Raw genomic sequence first — 24177 nt, 5'->3', positions numbered from 1 at the left:
TGGACTATAGATTAGATTGAAGGTATCTGGTACGTTTGGAGCAATTTTTCCCAAAACTCATAATTTCATAAGCATTAGAGGTAGATTATTAATATTTGAAATAAATCCTTATTATTTTACGAAAACAGGAAGAACACTGATATTTACTTGAGAAACAATGCCACTGTAATAAACTATATGGTTCTCTCAACAGCTTGTATTTATTATTTAAGAGGTATTGCAAAGAAAAAAAAAATATTCAAACAGGTTTGAAGAATAGTTGCAAGACTTTCGATTACATTCATAATGTTATAACAAAAAAGTTGGATATTACTGGAAAAGAACTCGCACAATCAAATTTCTTTTAGTATATGCTCTAGAAAAAAATAAAGCAGATAAACTTTCATAAAAATCGGATGCAATAATTTCAGATTATTGCTAAAACAATGCACTTAATACCTAAAGCTTCCTAGTTTATTGCCTCTTCGGAATACCATCTAGCCATTTTTCCTTTTTAAGCCATTCTATTTTTTCCTCCCCCTCCCTTCTCCTGACAATTTTCGCGGCACTCGAATGTGTAAAATTAAACTAAAAATACTAGGTTCATACTTAGACAATCCCTAGTTTTCAGTGTCCTTGTCCTTACATTTTTCATTAAATGGGACATACGCACGAGTATATCTTTTCTCTAACAAAGATGTTTCTAAAATGGTTCAAACTGCTTCGTTTGCAAAGGTATTTATTTATTTAATTAGCCGTTTAATTAGCAGCCACCTCGAACAGTTGTCGTTAAAAAGAAATATACACGTAAACGATTTTAATGAGCGCTGTTAGTGTAATTTTGTAAATTTTGAAATTAGTGTAATTTTGTTAGTGTAATTTGAATACAGTCAACTAAATTATAAAGATGAAGAACTACGTTTATTGTTTTTATCCCACTTAGTTTGTTAGTTCGTAAATCTGAAAGTTAAAGGGAAAAAAATATCTGAAAGATTTCAGATTTTTTACTGTGTTCTAAAAGGATTTGTTAAAGCTTTTTACTCTCTCGCTGAGCTCGCAATCTACTACTCCAGTTAAATTATTTTTATTTTTACTTATTTATTTATTTGTCATTTTAGCTTTAATATTAAGTTCCGTTTTCTTCGTACTTACAGCATATACAGTTAACAGCAAAATAATAATAATGAATTAAAAGCAGTGTAGCAGCATATGTTTAGCATTCCCGATGCAGTGTTGCCATGCATTTTTTTCTCAGTTCATCGTATCAATGTTCAGTTTTCTTTGTCGGATAGCCTACAAATTGTTTTTTTGTATTTTTGTTATTAACATTTTGTGTGTTAACTTTATTTACTAAATATCACGTTCTTCGAGCTTATGCTACATAAAATTAAATTCAGCAGCAAAATCACAAAATACTTAGAAACGGCATATTGTGAAAATTTCCGATAGACAGTCTCGCGAAGGAGATAAAAATGTTTCATTCCGTACAGTGACGCCAGTGTTCGCGTTCAAATCATTGGGTTTGTCAATCAATCAATAAATAAACAAATAAATAAATCTGAAAGATTTCAGATTTTAAATTACGTCCGAAGGGGCGTTTTTTTTTTTTTTTTTTTTTTTACTATTACCATTTTTACCATTCTTTTTTACCTTTGTTTATTAAATATCATGTTCTTCGCACTTAACCCATGAAAATTCAGCTGAAGAGCAATATCGCAAAATAATTTTAAACTGAGCCTATCTTTAGAATTTCTGATACACAGTCTCACGCGCTGGAGATATAAATGTTTTTTCTGTACAACGTTGCCATTGCTCGCTTTGAAATCCTTGTCCTTGAGTTTGTGAATCAAAAGTTCGTTAAAGTTTTATAAAGTATAAAATCGATAATAAAACAATTTCCAAATTTCCCATTTGGGCTTCCAGATGCCCATATTCGCAGTAGGATTACGTTATGAAAATTTTGATGGCTCTAGGTACCGTTGTTTTATCCCGAGATGTTTAGTGCGAGAAACATACATACATTTATGCAGGTTATTCATTATTTAATTTCTTCAAATATAATACAGGGTGATAATATTTAGTGGCAACAGCTTGAAAAGTGAAAGGGACATTCAGAGCGAATCGACGCAAAATCGCAAAACGAAAACAATAGTCCCTCAGGGATAAAGCCCCTTTGGACTAATAATAAATAAATATCTTACACTTTACTGATTTATAGAAAAATTTTGTTGGATGATAGAAAAATATTGTTTTAAGCAGTGGCAACACATTTCTTTTAAATCCTCTAAGTTGTTTACTGAGGCCCTCCAAGTGCCCAAGAGTTTGGCTCCGAAACCCTAAATTTCTCAATACTATCGTGAGGGATGAGGCATCTTCTTGATTAAAAGACCAAAGTAGTCATAGTACGTTATACCTGGAATCTCTTTTAATATACTGCTTTTATTTCTTGGACATATTTCAAGAACAAGCATATTTAAAGGTATTAGGCCATATATATATGACCTGCCAGCTGGAGGGTTAAATTAAGAAGACGAATACCTTACGCTTTGTGTGTGCCAACATATATCTTCTAAACATTAAGCGCTTTAATGAATTTGAAACATAAATGTGTTACAGTTAAATGTAACTTTGCCGAGTAGCAAAGCATTACTTTTGAATCCCTAAGTTTTTTAATCAAAATTCATCAAGTTCTCACTAAGCATAAAATAAATAGAAATCATTTCGAAGCCAAAATTCGCGCTTCGCGGTGCACATGTTAGAATGGAGGAACATGCACTTTCAAAGATCTGGTAGCCGTCGGTTCCTACGTTTTCCCCTTATACGAGTAAAAACAAACGAACATGCATACATATAAATTCTTCATTGTTTAATATGTGAGAAATTTTTTAAAAAAGCTCTATGAATAAACCTAAAAGTCCCAAAGATCGTGCTTCTGATAGCTCATATTTTTAGCTCTGTGTTGCCTGGTCTGCCAGATGTCCTTGATCTTGAGCTTGTAAAAGCACTGTAACTTGGTTACCGTTGAAATCGCAAGCGGTAGAGCGTCAAAAAATTCACAGATATTAATTGAAAAAAAAGAAAAAAAAAAAAAAGTGGAAGGATTGCGATTCCCCCTTAAACCCTGGGACCCTTGGGAAGTTGTGCCAAAGACCGCGTTTCACTCAAACCACGTACACCTTTCACGCTACGTTGTCTTTCTTCGTTTCAACGACCGTCCCATCAACCGACAATTAGATATCTATTTTTAGGTACTTGAAAATCTACGGCCCGCAGGTTGCAAGCAGTACTAGCCTTGCGTGAAGGACTCCTCCACCAAAACAAGATAAGATTCTTTCGCTGTTAAATAAAAGATAAACTGCGAACTTTCCAAATTTGAGATCTTTATTTTTAGATACCATCGTGTTGCATTTAATTTTACGACTTGATATGTTAGAAAACCAAGGATCTTAACGGGATCCTTTTCTTTCAGCTTGGTTGGCAAGCTAAGAATCCTAACGGGAATCTTTCCTTCCGAGATTTTTATGTGGAAGTGCCATTATGTTGCATTAAATTTTACGACTTGATCAGATAGCGGGTAAGGGTCTTAACAGTTTTTACTCTCCATTAAAAATTCTGAAGATTGCAGAAGCACGCTCAAGATTGAGTTTCCTTGTCTGACCATAAAGTAATTGATGGAAAAACACAAAGGGAACTGTTAAGACCTATGTGGTTATTTTCCGCAAAGCAATGTGTAAGTGGTTATCCCCTTCCAAAAAAAAAAAAAAAAAAAAAAACTTGACTAATTCAATATTTGAATCCTTTTGCTGTGCATGCATCAGTAAGAGCCTTAGAGCTTAGGGTTTAGGTTGAGTTATTTACCATTCGGAAGAGCAATACTTTCGTAGATGCCTTAAAAAATCCAAAACCGTTGCTCGGAACTACACTCGCCAAACAGCCGTTTCAAATGCAAATTATTATGTACATCCCAAAAATTCTTTATGCAACAAAAAATATCCATGTATACTTTATAATTTTCCTACATATACATTATGATTTGCATCAAAAATTAAACTACAATAAATTCTGTAGAAACATATAGATTACAGTATGTTTCTACAGTACTGATTACAATTAATCAAATACTGATTACAATTATCACAGTAATGATTACAGCATGTTTCTATGAATGCAGCTCATAGGTACTTCTAAATGCTTTAAAACATTCGTAGATATTTTTAAATGTTTTTAAAATGACATCATCACTTGATGTTGCTGGAACCTTCAGACGTTTAGCCAGGATAGCTGAAATGATTCTGCAGGTAATATTAAGAGTTGGATATTTGTTGTATAATTATTTACTGCTATTGTTTTTAAAAAAATTGTTTTAACAATTAATGCAATTTTAATAACTTATTTCAATTCCTGTAAATTTTCTAAGCTATATTGTAAAATAATTTGCGAATATTAGTTAGAAGATCTGACCATGATACAAAAAAGGAAAAAAAAAAGAGGGGGGGTTAAAACATATAAAAAATTAATTGTTAAAAACAGACTATATTTTGGTTCTTTGATATTTTTTCCTTAGTTTCCTTGCAGTTATAGCATATTTCTAATTCACAAAATTGCATGTTCTTTCTACTATAATCTGCAAATTTTTATCCTTTTCTCTGTGAGAAAATTTGACTGAAGAAATTAGATGCAACCCTTCATAAACTGAATTAAAAACCTCCAGACGAAAATGCTGTGCAATATTTTCCTAATATTCCTTTGCACTTACGAGTACATTGGGCACCGTGTTTTATTTTCGCTTTATTTTACAAAAATACAAATACAATTTCTTGCAGTATATCTAAAAATTAACATTATGAAAATATGTGAATACTTAAAAGAAATTTATGGTAACAAAAGTATATAAAGTAAAGCAAATATAACGTAAGTAAAGTTTAATTCTATACTTTCCATGCCTTTTAATTCCATACTGAGATGCAATTCATTTTTCCGCACTTTATTGAAATAAAGTAAAAATTAGGTTCTTCTGGATAAAAAAACCATCACTGAAAACGTTAACAAATTTTATCTAAACTTTCGAAAGCGCAAACATGTAACTATTCCATCCTAAACCAAAATACTAGCACAACTTCGTGCATTCAAAAGAATGCCCTTGGAGCATTCTTTTGAAGTTGCCATACACCGAAGTATAACTAAAGTATAACTTTCTTTTATTTGTTACTAGAGATCTTTGTTTCTTTTATCTTCTAGTCATTTTTATTTTAAATTCATAGCGCATATTTTAAATTCATCATTATATACATATGATACATTTTATTTATGCTTCAAATTGGTATGGAATTTTGTACTCTTTAATGTATTTATTTAATATTTGCACGATTTTTAAACTGGTATCGTGTCCATTTCATTCAAAGGGTATTCAGAACAACAATAACGCATTAGGAATAAGAATTTCAAGTAAGATTAAAAAGAAAATTAGTTTCATTTATCTTGAAAATTAAAAAAAGTACTTAGTATATCTGTTAACACTATTAAAAGTCATAAATAATTACTAACATTTTTTATTAAATTTTACCGTCATTTATATCCTTGGTAAAAATGCCGTTTCCAATTTAATTTACTATTGTACATCGCAAAAATTGTTTATGCAACAAAAATGTTAAAACATTCTTTATAATTTTACTGCATGTACATTATCATTTGCATCAAAAATTAAACTACAGTAAATTCTGCAGAAACATGTAGATTACAATATGTGTATGTTTCTGTGAATGCATTTTATAGAATTCGGAATCTTTATAACATATCATATCTACGTGGGAGTACATTTCTTTATAAAAAATATTCCGTTTGGATGTTTTGATGAACTGCAAGGGTGCCAGGTATCAAATTCGAGATGCTAAGATGGAACTTAAAAGTCAGATTGTAAGTTCTTTAAGATTTATCTCAAGATTTGTTGTACATATTTTTGCAATTATTACAAGTCGCTGAAAGTTTAATTTGCACAGACGATGTTTGAATTATAAGATTGTTTGTTCAGATAAGAAATTGCGGATGACATTCAGGATTAATTAGGAAGGTATAGTTATTCTAATCCACTTTTGTTTACCTTTCAAATCCCATACAAATCGAAATTAGATGAATGAATTAAGTCCTAGTTTAAAAAACATAAAAGCAACCAATCATTAAAGTAGGTCGCATAATAAACCTTCTTAGCACTTCTTTCTTTGCTTTGCAGGTACAGATAGAAGAATTCCCGCCTCTGGCTTAGAGGTAAGCGATTTATTTACTTATTTTAGTGAATGTAAAATTTTATTTTAGTATTAGGCATGTATAATCACTGAATGCTTGTTAGAAAAAAGCGAATACATAGCACTGGTAACTCACACAGAATACTACTATGGCTAGAGGAAACAATATACAACTTGATAGCAATTTATTTATGAAAATAAGTATTAAATGTAATGCTTTTTTGATATAAAATATTCATTCTAGGACTTGCTTAACAGTTTTAGGCAACTCTTACGAAAATTTGTTAAACTTCTGTAGAATTCTTTAGAATTATGGACAATTTTCCATAAACTAGATCTGAAAGCTTCAGTAGAATTCTATAAAATTTAGATATAGCTTCTGTAGAGTTATATATAGAATTCTATAAACATGTGTTTAGATATTCTATAAAATTTGTGCAAAGATTCTATAAAAATTTGTATGAACAAAAATTTGTAAGAATTCTAATACACATGTGTTTAGATATTCTATAAAATTTGTGCAGAGATTCTATAAAAATTTGTATAATTTCAAAGATCCCACATATATAATGCATTACGTGTGCAGAATCAATTAAAAAAATACTGGAACGAGTAAGAAGACACGAAGATACTGGATCTCGTTTATAAAAAATTGAGCCAAAATTCTAAAGAATTTCTTTACTTTAATTTCCGATAAAAAATCCATTCGAAACTTTTAAATATTTAAAAGCATTATAAAATCGAAAGAAGTCTTTTCTGGAGATCATTTTTTTATAAATTTGTTAGATTATGGTGAAGCATTTGAAGGCTGTCTGCCTAAGGGAACGGATGGCTTCTTGGAGGACTTTCTAAGGAAAATTGGCTCATATACACATTACACATGGAAAAAACGACAAAAAGGCCCATCCAGTCAACCCGAGCCAATTCGAACCCCGGCCCTAATTACCAAAGTTCAGCGACTTTACTACTCGACCGCTCGTGGACTTGAATGAAAAGAATGAATGAATTTTCATTACTGAATAACACTTTTTAATCGAAATTATGAAATGATCTGTGACATTAAGTGGGGAATAAAAACTTTCGGTAAAGTTGTGATGAATTAAAATTTTAATATTGGTTTTATTTCGAAAAATATTTAAATACAAATAATTGCACTTTAAACAGTAGTTAAGCTTAATTAAAATTAAGGAACTATTTATCTTATGAGGCATACATATAACAGGGGTACAAGTAAATAAATGCATTTCTTTCAGGATTTAAAGTTTTATAATTGACCTAAAGATTTTAAATTAATTTTATGATTTAAATTGATTTTACGCGTTTACAAGACTTAACTTTTGCATTATGTAAGCAATAATAAATAAGCAATATAATAATACAAAAAATTGCACAAAATGTTACATAAACTTAGAAGCTAAAAAATGTTACGCTAGAAGAAAAAAGGCAAATAATTTTCATTCAAAACTATTTGAACACTTATCAATAAAAGTGTTTATTTTTGCTGTTCTATGTTCCATATAACGCATCAGAAACGAAAACTTTGATGTGATTTTAAATTCGAAACTAGGTAAAATTCAGTCTTAAATTAATTTTCGTTTTATCGGAAAATTATAGGCAATTCGAGTAAAACTGAACAGCGTTTTTCTTTTTTGGAGAACAAAAAAGTAAAGAAAATGCGCTTAAAAAACTTAAAGATTCTGTGCCAGGTACACTACGAAAAAAAAAAAAAAAAGTTCTATATTTCCCGTTCTACTGGGCCGATTGACAAAATTCAACTTGCGTTTTTCACGTCCTAAAAGCGCGACTTAGGATATATATTAGTTTTATATATAGCATTATTCTAACATAGGTATTTTGACACAAAATGACATTTTTTGAAATGACATGGCAGTGTTTTTCTATATTTCGTTTCTACGACTCAAATGATGCCAAACAAGTTTTGTAAAAATCGCACGAGTAGCTTTTAAAACATTAGCTCTCAAAATTTTAGCTCATCAATGTTATTTGATATATATTTATTAATTTTTCTTTTTTTTCTTAAACTTACTTGATTCCTTCTTTCAAAATTCGAAATTTAGGCTTAACCCAAATTTCATTCGCACATTTTTATGATTAATTTATAAAATTTGTATTTTTAAATATTTTTATAGATTTTTTGAAAAAAACTTTATATTATAACCTATAAAATTTGTAACATCCTCTTAAAGAAGATGTATTTTTAGGCACACCTGCAACAAAAAAAAAAAAAAAAAAAAAAAAAAAAAAAAAAAAAAAAAGTAGTTTTTTATTCAAAATTTTCGAAGATATACATGAAATTACATACTGTCGCATTTTGAAGTTTGGCATCTTTTTTTTCGACTGATAATAACGTCAAATGTGGTTTACGCACTTTGTTAAAATTATTTGAAAGTATGAACGACGACTTTTTCCCGCTCATCTGGAATGCAAAATAGGAAAGGAAAATTAGATTGTCATATAATTAAGAAGTTCGCCACGTAAATTATTTTTAGTGCAAACTGGGGAAGGGGGAAAACGCCAAGATAAAGTTTTGAATTTCTCCGTAAATTTCGTACTAAAATTTACAAAATTTCATATTTAGGCATAATTTGAGTCGTAGAATCGAAATATGAAAAAAAGTGTGCAAGTCATTTCAGAAAAAGTCCGATTTTATGTCAAAATACCTATGTTAGAAGTCGCGCTTTCGAGACATGAAAAACGCAGTTTGAATTTCGCCAATCAGCCCAGTAGAACAGGAGATATAGAAATGTCCTTTTTTTTTTTCGTAGTGTACATAGCATAAAATGTTAAAAACATATAATAATATTGCATATTAAAATAACAGCTAATTGTAAATTAAATGTATGGAAATTAGTATCATTCAGATATATATATATATATATGATTAAAAATGTCAATGTCAAAACTGTGTAGAAGTTAATAAAGGAACATAAACTTATCGATAATAATAGCATATTTATTCTGAGAAATTCGGTGTCCATGAAATGGTCCTAATAATGGTCTACTAAGTATTAGCTTCCCCACGCGTATCGTAGATGTTCAAAGGAAAGAGACCATTTTCATTCCTTACCGGTCTAGCAAAGTCTTTTAATAAAGACAATCGATTTGAATTTTGCTAAATTTTAAGCTACTACTACTACTACTAAAATATTCACGAACGGAAAGCAAACTAGACAATATATATTAGGGGCCAAAGTTCTTTTGGGAACCAGACATATGTCATTAGCATTTCGATGTGCTTTGAATATTTAAATAGGATTTGAGGGGTAATTAGTAGGAAATGAGTGTTTTCGCAAAATATTCGTTATTGATTCGGACTATTGTATATTTCCTGTTTAAAAGTGGTATTTGCCAAAGGTATTTGCTTTATTTACCAAGTAACTTCCTCGATATGTTTGGAGCGTAATTGACGAGGAAGAACTGTGCAGATAAAGTATGTTTATCTTTCAATGGATTAAGATAATTCTTTTGGTTTCCAGCATAGAATCTAGCAACTTCTCATTGACATCGCTTCAGCTTTTAAAGAAATCCTTCATATTGAGTATTCTTTTCGTTGAGGAAAATAGGTATTTTCCTTAACATATATTTAACATTTAATATCCTTTGTTTGTTTGATAAATAATTCTTAAGGTAAGAAATAAATTATGGAATTTGCTAGCTGTTACTGTTTACAGAAATTTATCTGGAAAAAATTTAGAATTTTATTTATAAAACTTATTGTTGCGACTGTCAAAGGAATAGAGCTGCTTTGAATTATCTTTAAACATACATTTTCTAAGCTTGCTACAAGTGATAAGATTTTAATGCTGTTTATGTCAATAGATTATCACTTCGTAAACAATATTAATTTTCAAATAAATTTAGAATCTAAACTACTTGGTTAATACATACTCTTTTATACGAGTGAAGTGTATCCCAACTAAGAAAACTTAAGTTTCACATAAATATATGTGGAAATATGTGTGTGTGTATTTAATTACGGCAAAGCACACTAGGGCTATCTGCCTAAGGGGAGGGATGCCTTCGTGGAGGACTTTCTAAGGGAAACTGGCTCGTATACACGTTACACATGGGGAAAACCACGAAAACACCCATGCAGCCAGCCCGTTCGCGGGATTCGAACCTCGAACCGAACTACCAATGTTCAGCGATTTTACCGCTCGGCCGCTTTTGGGCTATATGTGGAAATAATAAAAATGTTTAACGAGTCGTCTGTCAATAAAGGAAACAGTGCATATCTTTTCAAGAAAGCCTTTTTGAAAATGGCAATGAGGAGTGTTCGGAATTCTAAGCACGTAACATTTGCGTTTGCACTTTTGTATGTTGGAGCAAAGTAAAGTTTTTATTCTAATTTAAAGTGTTTATTTATTGCTTGAAAGTGTTTATTCATTTTATTCCCGATTTTTTTTTATTATTATTTATTTCAAGAAGCATTTTGTTGCTAGAAACTATTTTGGCAATATCGAAGAATATTTCTTAAGTTTTTAAACGCAATTAATTCGACCTTGTGTTTGGATTTCTGCTTATTAAGGAATTGTGTGTACATTTGTCCAAATTTTTGGGGCACTTGCAAATTAATTGCAATAACCTCCACATCATCATTAAGAAAAACGAATTAAATAAGAGTAAGCATTAGCTAATAGTAAAGAAAGAGAACCATTACGGGTTTAACGCAGGAGCTTGAATAAGAGGAGGCGTGTCTAGGGTATGGCAGGTAGGGCCCTTGTCACGTGTACCACTGAGAAGTGGCGCTATATATAAAAAAATTGTGCGTCTGAGATGATATCAAAAGGAGATAAACATAATTTTAAATATTTTAAAGAAATCGCGCTTTAAATTCTTGCTACGAGCACCATGGCGACTGTTTGCAAGAAAAGAGAACCTTGAAACTGTCAGAAGAATCATTGATGCTATGGGCGATCAACAATAAAGAATCCTTAGCTGACATGAAAATAAGGAAAATGTGCCTGGAATTCACAAAATCCGTAGTAAGCAATGATTTATCATTGTGAATAACGTTACATCTGAAGAAATGTCAAAATTTTATATATTTGGATCCAAAAGGCAAATTGATTTGAGGCGAAAGCCGTATGAAGAATTGAATCCAAAAAACATGTTGCCTTATTATTAAAAAAAGAAGATAGAAGCATAACGTTTTGGGCATGTTTTGCTGCTTCTGGGAGGGGCAATTTACTTTTTATATAAATATATAAAAAGTAATTGCAGGTTTCCGTTAAGAATACTTATATCGATAAGAATACTTATACCGATATATACGGATCGATATAAGTATTCTTAACGGAAACCTGAAAGCATGTGCAAGAGAACTTGAAATGCCAAATACATCAAAGCTTTATCAGGATAACGATATCCTCAGCATACAGCTTTAAATGTTCGCTTGGGGATTTTATGAAATTGTCCTGAAGTTATAAAAACTCCTCCGTATTCTTCGGATTTGAATCCTTTCGAACATGTATTGAATGAGCTGGAGAAATGAATGAATGAACGAACATGACATTTCTTCGAAAGCTTTGTCAAAAGCAATGACAGAGGAATGGAAATATTCTCACGTGAAAAAAATTACGTAAATAACGGACGCAATGAAAATGTGTAATTTTAGCTAAAGGATATCTAATAAAATGTTGGCCCGTTGTTTTCACTTTAATATTAAATTTAAATTGCTTATTTAAAATGTCCGAATACTTATTAAAGTTCATTTTCAGAACTTTTTGAAAAAACTATTTTCTTTACCAAAAATGTTTCGAATTACTTTAAGCTATTTTAGAAACGATGATCAATAGTATACGTAAACGAAAATTAAACCGATTTCGCTAATATTTAGTAACTGATATCTGAAAATAAAACTGAAAAACATAGGGGTTTAAAAACAAATGTGAACCACTGCATATCTGCCGATCGCTCAACATTACAAAACGAAAATCAAAGGTCGATTTAAATAGTAAACATATGGAAACACTTCATGTCAGAAATTAGAAAATGGTATGATTTGTTGCTATGATTTAAATTCATTATTTTAAAACTACTCAATACTACTAATGCTGCAAATATTCTTAAAATTATTAATATAATGTATAATAAATTATATCATTCTGATAGATTATAGAAAATGAAATAAAGATTTAATTAAAGATTTAGTATTGTATCTAAATTTAGCTACCGGGGAAATGGCAATTTGCCATCCTAAATGGAAAAATAAGATATCATATGTATATGTGTGTGTATATAATTTATTTACTAAAGTAATATTGATTATATTATCTCCTAATATAAATTTAGTAGAATGTATCTACATGAAGCATGAAATTTAATCCCGAAAATAATAATTTAATCATAACTTGAATTTAAATCATTAAAAATAGAAATGCAAACTTTTATTATGAAAATTAATAAAACAAGTAATTATCGTCATTGATCGGAAATTGGTTAAATTTTCAAGGGGAACAAACCAACCCCCGTTCAATTAACAATAATAAATAACTAATAAATGCGAAGGTGTTTCGTCTTTTACTCAAGTAAGAATTATGATGCCAAACTAGCAATTTTAGTTAAGGCCGAAACTATACTTGAGTTTTAATTCAATTAGTGGGATTAAAGAGATGTAGTAGATCCGTTTAAGTAATGGATTTTTTTAGAAATCTCGAGATATTATAGCCAAATTAAGTAGAGTACTATAAAGAATTCATTTTGAATGTAGAGTACTATAATTTTTATACATACATTTATAAAACGTTCCAGCTTTTCAAGAATGATAAATGCCTGGTAGCGTTAAGGGCACGTAAAGGTTAAAAACATTTTGAGAAAACTTAAGTATAAAGTTAATGACGAAATGGAGTACTGACTTCCAAAACAATGTATTACCTCAAACTTATGATTAGCAAAAACTGAATTTATGTGGCATTTAAAATCTCTGAGTTAAAATATAAAAGAAAGCGGTATTTCTCTTTGTTTCTTTGACCTTCAAAAACTTTTAATTCTATCTAAATACATACTTTAGGTCCACGTTCGTGTAGGTAGCTAGCTATACGTAAAATCCTATTAGCAGTTGAATATTGATGCTTTAAACAATGGCGTATTGGACACACTAACATAGCTCATCGTTCCGGATATGAATTCCCATAGCTCATCGTTGCTACCGAAAAGTTTGGAAGTTACATAATAAATAACTGAAAACCGTTTATGTCTAGAATCATGTCTAGGAAATGAAAAAAGGAAAGCTAACGCGATATGATAACCGCGGTGAGTGAGGATGGTTTAGTGTTTGTGACTGTGCAAATTGATTAACCAACCGTAAATGATTTGGGACGTGATTCGTACCCGAAATTAATAAAGAAGCTTAGACGTCTCTTTGAATTCAAGTTAACACATCATGCAGCTTAATTTAATTTGTATTTTTAATTCCTGTACGAAGTAAAGGAAGTACTGGAATCGCGAAAAATTTCGGGAATTACGTTTCGACGACAGTATAAATTTTGACCGCTCTCGAATCTATTTGAACAATGTTTTTGCGTAAGCTCTGTACGTACGGACAGAATAAAAGCCTCTTTTTCTCCAAAACAGATTGTAAAATGGATTTAAAATGGATTCAGAAAAGATTTTTTTTTTCGTGACGTCTGTACGTATCTACGTCCGTCCGTGTGTATGTATCTTGCATAACTTAAAAACGAGTAGCCTCAGAGCTATGAAATTTTGTTTATAGAACAGCTATAACATGTAGTTGCGCATCTCCCTTTTTGGTTGCAATAGGACGCACCAAGCTTGTATGTATGTATCTATCTATATATAAGTATATATATATATATATATACCCCCTCTGTTACTTTACTCTGTGAGGTCAGATTTTTGCTCGATTTAGGTTGGTTAATTCTGCATTGCTTGCTTTAAAAGCGATTGAAGCACATTGATTGTTCCGGTTAATGTCCTTATGCCTTTAGTTAATCTACATGCAATAGTTGTAGCATTATCAACAATTTAAAAGTAGTTTAAGTGGTACTAAGCCTAACGAGGTCGCCATTAGTTTACATTTGAAACTCCTACTAGAATAGTGAATTAAGTGAGTTTGTGCACCAACTTCAGTATCTTGTTTTCTTGTGGGACTAAAAGGAAACTTTCACTTTTGAGCACCGAAAAATTTGCACTCCTGCCCGCAGGCCGAATTGCTCCTTTATGGAGAGAAATTATAATTTTAATTGTAAAAATTGCTTTAACTGTATTTAGTGTTTTAGGTTTTCCTGTATTTTGCAGTTTTTAATAAAGATGTTTTGAGTTTTTATGTATTTGTGCCTTGCCGCAAAATGGAGAACTGAATTAATTGAATGAGAAGTATATCTTTAATGAAATTATGAATTTCGAGGAAATAAGTTTAAAGGAAATGCAGCAAAAACTGTGTGTAATTTAATAGCCCATAAAAGGAAGTTACGTGGTATCCACATCAGATTTTTTATTAATTAGGAGCATTGATAACTGCAAGAGCCATAAGTTCTCGCAATAATATTTTGCAATCTTCCTAATCATATTTTATAATAAAGATTAGTGTACAAAATATTCAAACGGACTTGTTAGTTCGCAGTTAAATGCATTTATCTGTCATGCTAACTAAGGTAAATCTATTTGTAAAATGAAAATCATGCTATATACGGATTGTATAAAGATCTTACTTAAGGACAAAGATTTTAAAAGTATCGTCCCGATTTAATGCAGATGTGATTTATCTTTACATTCGTTTCATTTTTCTCACTGCCAGTAGCTTCCTATGTAATTTTCACGTTTTGCAATTTTTTGCAATAGATGTGTGTTTATTTTGTGGCAGTAAATAATGAAGTAGACCTCTTGTATTTTATTTATTCATAGCATACGTAATTTTTTTTAAGATTTATGCTTTTATAGATTGCACATTAAGCTTGCTAGCATACTTTATATATTCATTGCACACTCATTTTTTTAAAGTATTATGCATTTATAGATTACGCAGTTAGCTTGCTAGTATATTATTTTTATTATTAGCCGTCTAAAGTCATCAATATGAAAAAAGATAAAAAGATAATAAAGTGATTTTAAATCCACTTTGTATTATTTCATTAAACCCAGCTAGTATTAAGTTAAAAAAATAATTTATTAAGAATAGTCTTAAATCATTTATTTTATTAATTTATAATAGACATATTACGTTTAAAAGTTAAGTTTGCCAAAATATAACACACTGGAGTGTGGAAGACAAAAGTATTTTACTTCCATCTGGTGGAAACGCACTGCTTTTAAATAGCTGATTTTGTTTTAAATTTGAAAGATATCTTACATTTTGCGGAATAGCAATGCATTTGTGCGTGGAAGATAAAATATTTTATTTTGAGCAGTGGCAACAGATTTATTTAAAAGCGGGTAATTTGATAGTCAACAATTCATGAAATTCGCACAATACATGAAATGGATAAAACACATTCGAAATTCAAAATTTTGGCTTCGAGGTGCATATGTTCGGGTTGAGGACTATAAGCACTGAAAATTTGGCAACTCTAAGAGCCGCCACAAAGCGTGGAACTTACATACAAAAATAAAACACACTCATCTTGTTTAATTATAGAGATTAAACAGTTTAGTTTACCTTTCTTTAAAATAAATTAAAATTGCTCATAAGTGATGTCAATTTCATTTATACACAAAATCACAGAATAAACATAGGGAAAAAAAAGGCTGGAATGAGAGTTTAAAACTCAAAAAATAATTAATATAAAATGAAACAAAAGGCAAAAATATGGTATATTTAACAACAACAAAAATAGTTTCAAGGTAATTTGCTACAAATTTCAAGAACATAAAGTTCGTTTCTATATCTGTTATTAAATAATGAAGGAAATTACGTATGTATGATGAATACATAATTGTTCCTCCCATTTTGAAAAAAACTGCAACATGTAAAGCCTTTAAATTTTGAATACACGTAGTCCTCCAATAAAAAATGTGCACCGTAGTCCGAATTTTGAATTTCGATTCCATTATTATTATTATTATTATTATTATTATTATTATTATTATTATTATTATTATTATTATTATTATTATTTATGTTTTATGCTAACTTAATGAAATTTTGATTAACAAACTCAGCGATTTAAAAGTAGTGTGCTGCCACTCAGCAAAGCGTAAGTTAATTATGCCACAAATTTAATCAGAAAATTCAGAAATTTAAAAGCAATGGGTTGCCACGCAGCAAAATGTAAAATTTTTGTTCTCCATATTTAGTCCACTAAACTGAAAAGCAAAAAGGGTTGCTACTGCCCAAAATAATGTAGTTTTTTCTGCCAAGTGCCAGTGTGTTGTCATTGGGCACAGCGTAAGGTATTAAATTTTTCTTTCAAATTTAATCTGTCTGTTACTGATTAAAAAGTAAGGGATGTATAAATATAGTTCCTTACCTCTATTATTAATTAAAAATTGGTTCCTTGAAATTGCAGTAGCTGGACTTGCTAAAATCATTATATATTTTTTTCATTTTTTTATAAAAGTAAGTTAGGCCGCTGGTATTTATTTTACATGAAGCGGAGTCGAATTTTGATTGTTAACTGTAACGTGTTTGCATGTTCGAATATCCTATGAAGATAAATTTGAAATATTATTCATAGAAGCGCTTTTGCCCAGGGTAAAGGCGCTTCTATGAATAATAATTCCGGCAATGCGAAAGGTATAAAGAAATTAGCAAGTTAAGTTCCGTTTTGAAGAAAAGAATTTGTTAGTAATTTTTATGCTGGTTGGTGCTGCTATTGCTACCACTGGTGTTACTGCTGCTGGATTTATTACATGTCAACGTTTTATGATACAAAGAAATTAAAATATAATTGTTTTTGAAGTTTATATTTCTCTACCCCTGCGTTTAAGGGTTTTCTACCCTGCATAATATTTCAAAACAAGCTATTTCAGTTTAATCAGAATCTTTTATTACCGCCATAGCTGTCAAATCGAGGTAGATGTAATTTGAAACTGCTTCCTACACCAGGAATTGCTAAATACCCTCAAGTGATTAACGCGCTTGGTTCGAGATTATAGCCAGAAAATTAAAAAATGCGGATTGGGTTACTCGCTTCGATAATCTACGTTGATGTTATCCTAGAATTCTCATTTTCTCCCCTTTTGGAGAAACCAAATTTTTTTGTAAAATATATACATTTTTACCTTTTTCTTGTCAGCGATTTATTGAATTTACATAAGCCTTCTGAGCAATGGGGCACGAAAGAGACATATTTCTAACACGCCTTCTTCACACAGAAGAAAAGAATAAAAGAAAGAAAAAAGAAACCCCTGAGATAGGAAAAAACTGATATTATTTTCCTGTGCAGTTGTCGTAAACGTTTCGTTTCACGTGAGTACTTGAAATGTATGTCCTCATCGACTGCCCTATAAAACAATCTAACGTATTTTCCTTATCGGTTGAGGGGAGAAAAACTTCTCATGTCTGGCAGATTTAGTGCACCGATAATCTGAAATGAAATTTTGTATATACTTTCTTAAGAAATATTCAGAACTGCGATACACTGTTCTCTTTAAAAGTGCCGCTGGTTGTCTTTTAGCATATCTCCAAACTGATGCTAAAATATTGATAACCGACGCTAAGTTCATTTGATATATATAATAGAAATTATTAATTAATAATTAATTAATAATTGATATATATAATAAAAATTGCTACAAAAATATGCAAAATACGTTTTTCTCAAATACTTTTAGTATTCATTAATTATAAAAGTGATTTTTTTTTAAACGTGTGTTTATAAGGGATGGAACAATCGAGATATATCGAGTCCGAAGAACATTGCGAAATCTTTAACGTTCGGAAATCTTCGCGTTTTACTTATAAAATAATAATAAATAAATAAATTAAATTAAAGAAAAATTGAAAGGTTTCAGGTTTTAAATTACGTCCAAAATGGCCTTCTTTTAAACATTTTGTGTGTTACCTTTACTTATTACATATCATATTTTTTGCACTTAAACCATAAAATTCAGTTCAACAGCAATTGCAAAATAGTTTTAAAAAGAGCTATCTTTAGATTTTCCGACACATAGTCTCGCGCACTAAAGATAATTTTTTTTTTTTTTTTTTTTTTTTTTTTTTTTTTTTTTTTTTTCCCGTACAGTGTTGCAATTGCTCGCTTTGAAATCGTTCAGTTTGTTAATCAAAAATTTCCTGAAGTGTTACAAAATGTGAAATAGATAATAAACAAATTACTAATTAGGGCTTCCAGCTGCCCATATTCGCAAGAGGATTACGTTATTCAAAATTGGATGGCTCTAGGTACCGTTGTTTTATCACAATGCGAGAAACATACATACTTTTATGCAGATTCTTCATTATTTAATTTGTTTAAATATAATACAGGGCGTTAATATTTGGTGGCAACAATTTGAAAAGTGAAACAACGCTTGTAGTGAATCGACGCAAAATGCCAAAACGAAATTAATAATCCTTTTATGCAAATTGCCCCTTTTGGCTAAAAAGGGAATGGATTTAATTTTTAGCTTCACTCCAGATTGTTTGTTAAGGTTTCTTCATGTTCTCGCTGAGCTTGCAGATTACCAATCCGCTCTTAGATTCACGCCAATTCACATAATGTTTTTTTCTTTTTGGTATTTTTATCTATATTATTCAATATCTCTTTCTGCACATTTATGCCACATAGAATTTAACAGCAAAAACTTTAAAACTAGCGTATTTTCAGAATTTTTGATAGAGTGCTCAGTGTTGCCGAGCATAATTTGTTTTTCAGTCTTTCTCAGTTCATATCAATATTCAATTTTCTTAACAAAATGATCTAAACAGCACTTTTTGACTTTTTAAATTTATTATTAAACATTACTTTCTTCCCATCTACGTCATATGTACTTCACCAGCCGAATCACAAAATGTTTAAAATTTGTTTAGAATTCCCGATACAGTGTTAAGTGTGGCCATTAATTTTATTTTCAATCTTCTCTCGTTTCATCATATCAAAGCTCACGTTTCTTAGTATTGTGACTTTATGAAAAATTTAAGTAAAGCATATTTTTCGAATTACCGATATAGTGTTAAGCATTGTCATACTTTTTTTTATTATTTTCGCTCTATTATTTGTTTTTAAAATAATACGTGTCGATTACATTTGGTGGCAACATCCGTATTTGAAACGTGATACGGATAAAGGGGACAAAGGGATCGAGACTAATATCTCCTCTGGTGTTAATAATAATAATAATAATAATAATGTTACTCGGTCGTTTGAATTTCAGTATGGGTTAAGTAACATAATTACTTCTGCTCCATGTTTATTTTTTATCAATGAAGTGATCTCCTTTCCCCTCTACATTTGTTTCGATTTTAAAACATTCTAGAAAATTTTAAAAAATTGAGTATCACTCTATTTGTTTTTCGAATTAGGTTGATAAAAGATTCAAGATTTTAATTGTATGCTTCTTGACTGATTTTCATAGATACGACTTTATATAGGTATACTTTTAAACATTGCTTTTTTTAAAAATAGTTTTCCTATTATACACATATTTTAGATTTCTGATTTAGCTAAAAACATTTAATATAAAGTAAGTTTCCCTTTGTTTCTTCGTTTTATACTTAATCTCATATGAGAGATTCCAGAAATTCCACAATTGGAAGAATCGAGAATTTGAGAGCCTTTTAGGATCCATATTCGAGAAAATTTAATATTTTTTCTACATCTGGTATAAAGAACTAATGATTCAACAGTGTCTGGCAAATTTTAGAATGGAATATGTGTGTGAAAATGCTGCGGGTAAGTGGAACAGGATGTTGTCGTGCGGTAGGTAAAAGTTTCCTGCTGGAGTAAGTTGTCGTTTCCCGTGCGGATTTAAGCTTTAAGCATTGTGCATAGCTATGTGGCTAAAACGGAGTAGTTACCCAAGGGAGTTACAAAGAATGATTCTCTAATATCTCTAACAATCTTTCTACTCAGTTTCTCTTCGCAGCTTGATAGATAAGATGCCTATCGGGGAGCTCTGCCTTGTCTGATGTGTAGTGATATATACCGCTCGAAACAGCAGGGAAATAACAATTTACGCCAACAGATCACGCTTATATGCTGTTAGAGAGTGCTTTGTACCCCTTAATCATCGTGCTCGTGCACATATTCCTATATAAAAATCTCCTTATTTCATCCTCTTCTACTTGCCTTTACTTTTTTGTCAAATATTTTAGAATAACCCCTGATATATAAAAAGCAACTTTGAATAGTATTAATTTTTAGATGTACCAAACAAATATTTACATTTTAATCTGTCGATATGATAAGAATTATGGAAACTTCCATATCAGGAAAGTTGTAGTTTAGAACATGATTTTCTCAATTAACGAATGAAGAAACTTTAATTTGAGACTTAATTTTAGAATTTAAAACATATACAAACCAGATTACTGAAACTTTTAAATATTCATGATAAAAGAAGTTTGTACAGCCGAATTTTTCGATTTTTTTCGCGTCATTTGACGTAATCATTCCTATTCCCATATCGCCTATGTGGACGGAAAATTTGCCAACTCAAGCGACTTTAATAGCTTCTAAAAAATGTTGCTAGTTAGATTTATTCAGATTTTATAAGTCTGACGCGTATAATCCCTATTCTTGCTGATATATTTACAATTACTATTTCTCAGTCTAGGAAAAACATTTCTTAAAACCAATATATGATAACTAAAAACGTATTCGGCGGCAATTTATACTGTTGCTTCTATTAGGCATTTTGAACAATTTTCATGAAAAACGCAAATATTCGTAATCATGTTTGGAAATATTTTACAGAATCTTATAATTTTAAATTGATATGCATTTGAGGAAACCTAATTATTCTCACGCTTCAACAGATAATAGATATTTAATAATTGTTCCCTTGAATATAACTACCAGTTAAAAGTTCTTATTTATATTTATGTGTGTATATTACCGTAAAGAACTTATTAGGATAACTGTTTTTCTTTAAATTCCAGAAATGCTTCGTTACAAATACTATGTAGAGTCAATAGTATTTTTAGCCCAAAAGGCGTTATCTCAGAAGGGCTATTAATTTCGTTTTGACATTTTTCATTGAAAACTTTAAATGTCGATTCACTTTTCAAATTTTTGCCACCAAATATTATCGCCCTGTTTTATATTTAAAGAAATTAAATAATGAATAATCTGCATAAATGTATGTATGTTTCTCGCATTGTGATAAAAGAACGGTACCTAGAGCCATCCAATTTTGAATAACGTATGCCTCCAGCCGAATATGGGCACCTGGAAGCCCAAATTTGGATTTTGGAATTTGTTTTATTATGTGTTTAATATTTTGCCAGACATTAAAGAATTTTTGATTAACAAACTCAACAATTTCAAACCGAGGAATAACAACATTGTACGGGAAAAAAAAAAAAAATTCTATCTCTAGCGCGTGAGACTGTGAATCGGAAATTCTAAAGATATGCTCATTTTAAAATTACTTTGCGATATTGCTGTTGAATTGAATTTTATGCTTTAAGTGCGAAGAACATGATATTTAATAAATAAAGTTAACACACAAAAGGTTTATAAAAAAAGTCCCTTTGGGCGTGATATAAAATCTGAAATCTTACAGATTTTTTTTTTTTTTAACATGAAACGAGCTCTCGTCTATCTTCTTTTAATTTGGCTTCACTGTAGAGTCATTAGGTTATTCTGAAGCAGGAGACGTGAGAAGTGTGCAGTGCCCTCACCGTGACTCGAACCCTATACGTCTGGAATACGTGTCAGTGTGCTTTCAATTACACCACAAAGGCATGCGGGAAGGATAAAGAAAATACCTTACTCCTGCTTTTAAAGGGCGACTGGGGAGAGAGGACATGCTTCCAATTGCACCACGAATGCATTCCGAAACGAGGAAGACAATAAGTTATAACTATACGGAACATAATGAGAACTTCACAAGGCTTCTTAAGCATATACATTTGCATAGTGAAAAGCAAGCAGATGGTACGTTTTGCCAATACTTTGATACTAAAATGACTGATTATCTTGGAAAAAAAAGAAAAGAAGAATTATGAAAAATAAGGATTGAAATTATCTTTAAAAAAAATCTGAAAATCTATCTTTTAAAATTCAAATCTTTTAAAAAAATCTTAAATTATACGGATTTTTTCTCACATTTCATTTAAAACTATTGGACTGAATTAAATCTACCTTGTCGATAACGCATAAACCACAATAGAATAAATGCATTCTTAAAAATTCACTGTATTTGTTTACCATAGCTACACTCTGGCGCTAAGTTCCCTTAACAGCATAACATTTCATTCATTTTATAACTCAGAATGCCCAAAATTTATATTATCTGAAGAATTATCTAATCGTTGCCACATGTTCTATTCAAAAATTATAATAAATCTAAAACAATGTATAAAAGAAATTAAACAACCCCCCCCCCAAGAAACAGTTTTTCACAGACGATTGAGTATTTCTCGTTCAATTAATTCACTCCTCACTTCTCTACAAGGCTAAAATACATAAAAACTCAAAGTATCTATTTTAAAAATTGCAAAGTAAATCTTAAACACTTATTTCCTCAAATAAATTCAAGAATGGATTAAGCATGATTTAATTCGCAATAATAAAAGAAGACGTTATCTTTGTTGTTCTGAAGCTAAGTTTCTCTAGATTGGCAACAAATCACTATTCTCCCAAGTTTCAAATGTAAACAAACATGGCCGCCATGGTAAAAGTAATTAGGCTTAGACGCACTTAAACAACTTTTAAATTCTTGATAATTCTACAAATATTGCATACAGATTTACTAAAGGCATAAAAACCTTAACCGGAAGATAAGAACGATATAATTTAACCATTTTTAAAGCAAAAAATGCGCAATTTACAAATATATAAGAATAAAGAAACTGAGAACAATGAGCAGAGTAACAGAGTGGATATATATATACATACATTTATATACTTTGGTGCAACCGATTGCAACCAAACTACGAGGTGCACATCTACATGTTATAGCAGTCCTATATACAAAATTTCAATGTTCTGAGGCTACTCGTTTTAAAGTTATGCGAGATACGTACATTCGTACGTACGCACAGACGCCACAAAAAATTCTCTTCAGAATTAATTTTAAATTAGTTTATATATATATATATGAAGAGAATTCTGAAGAGAATCTCCAAATATATATATATATAAATATATATTGGGAGGGGAAAGAGTCCTTTATTCTGTCCTTACGCACAGATGTTACGCAAAAATATCGTTAAATTGCATTCGATAGCGGTCAAAATGGATATTTGCGTTGAAATATGATGCCTGAAACTTGTCGCGATTACAATACTTTCTTTTTAGTTCGTACAATAAAGTAAAAAGATCAGAAGACTCTGTTGCAAATTAGTAATTTATTAGAGGTGCTCTAAATAATTTTTAAGAAAAATTGCGGGGCAGCGTAAAGCATTCATACTGAAATATAACTAAGATGGTATACATTTTTATTCTTTAAAATTATTAAGAATGTTTTCATAGTATTCATATTTTTCAAGTATTAATCCTATCCATGCAGTTCCAGTAAAAAAGCTCTTCAAAGTACCGCAGAGAAAATTACAGGAAAACAGTTGCAACACTGAAGTAAGAGAGTTGTTTAAGTACGAAACTTAACTTTTTAAGTGATCTCCATAAATTTAAACGATCTATTTGCTGAAATGCACATTTTGCTGCAATAAATTAAACACGAAGTTCCACATACTTGCAGGCAAAATTAAAGAGATATTCTAAAATGAATTGACTCATTTAATCACTTTTAGGTGTCGACTTCTAAGCTGTTTCGAAAGGTTTTTACTAGGTTTAGGATGAAATATGTCTCATTTAGGCGATTACTGATTCAATGTTACTCCTTTTTGTAAGCATAAAAGTTACATTATGCTAAG

The 24177-nt window shown here is 30.5% G+C and overlaps 1 protein-coding gene across 7 annotated transcripts in view; it reads left to right on the top strand.

Moving 5' to 3' along the window:
• LOC118183479 (GATA-binding factor 2-like) overlaps window positions 1–24177 on the top strand; it is a 550695-nt gene that overhangs the window by 286716 nt on the left and 239802 nt on the right. For 4 of the 7 annotated variants that reach the window (XM_085813403.1, XM_085813404.1, XM_085813407.1 and 1 more), the window contains exon 3: window positions 6206–6240. The exons of the other annotated variants lie outside the window; for them this stretch is intronic. The gene's annotated coding sequence lies outside the window, so the exon portion shown is untranslated. The remainder of the gene's footprint in view (window positions 1–6205; window positions 6241–24177) is intronic. 7 annotated transcript variants of the gene reach the window in all.

The sequence above is a fragment of the Stegodyphus dumicola genome, chromosome 3, assembly GCF_044657685.1.
Source record: "Stegodyphus dumicola isolate Sdum_Otavi_A_Nest chromosome 3, ASM4465768v1".
Lineage (NCBI taxonomy): Eukaryota > Metazoa > Arthropoda > Arachnida > Araneae > Eresidae > Stegodyphus > Stegodyphus dumicola.
Note: the sequence above shows the minus strand (reverse complement) of the source record. Positions and strands in the feature narration are given on the sequence as shown.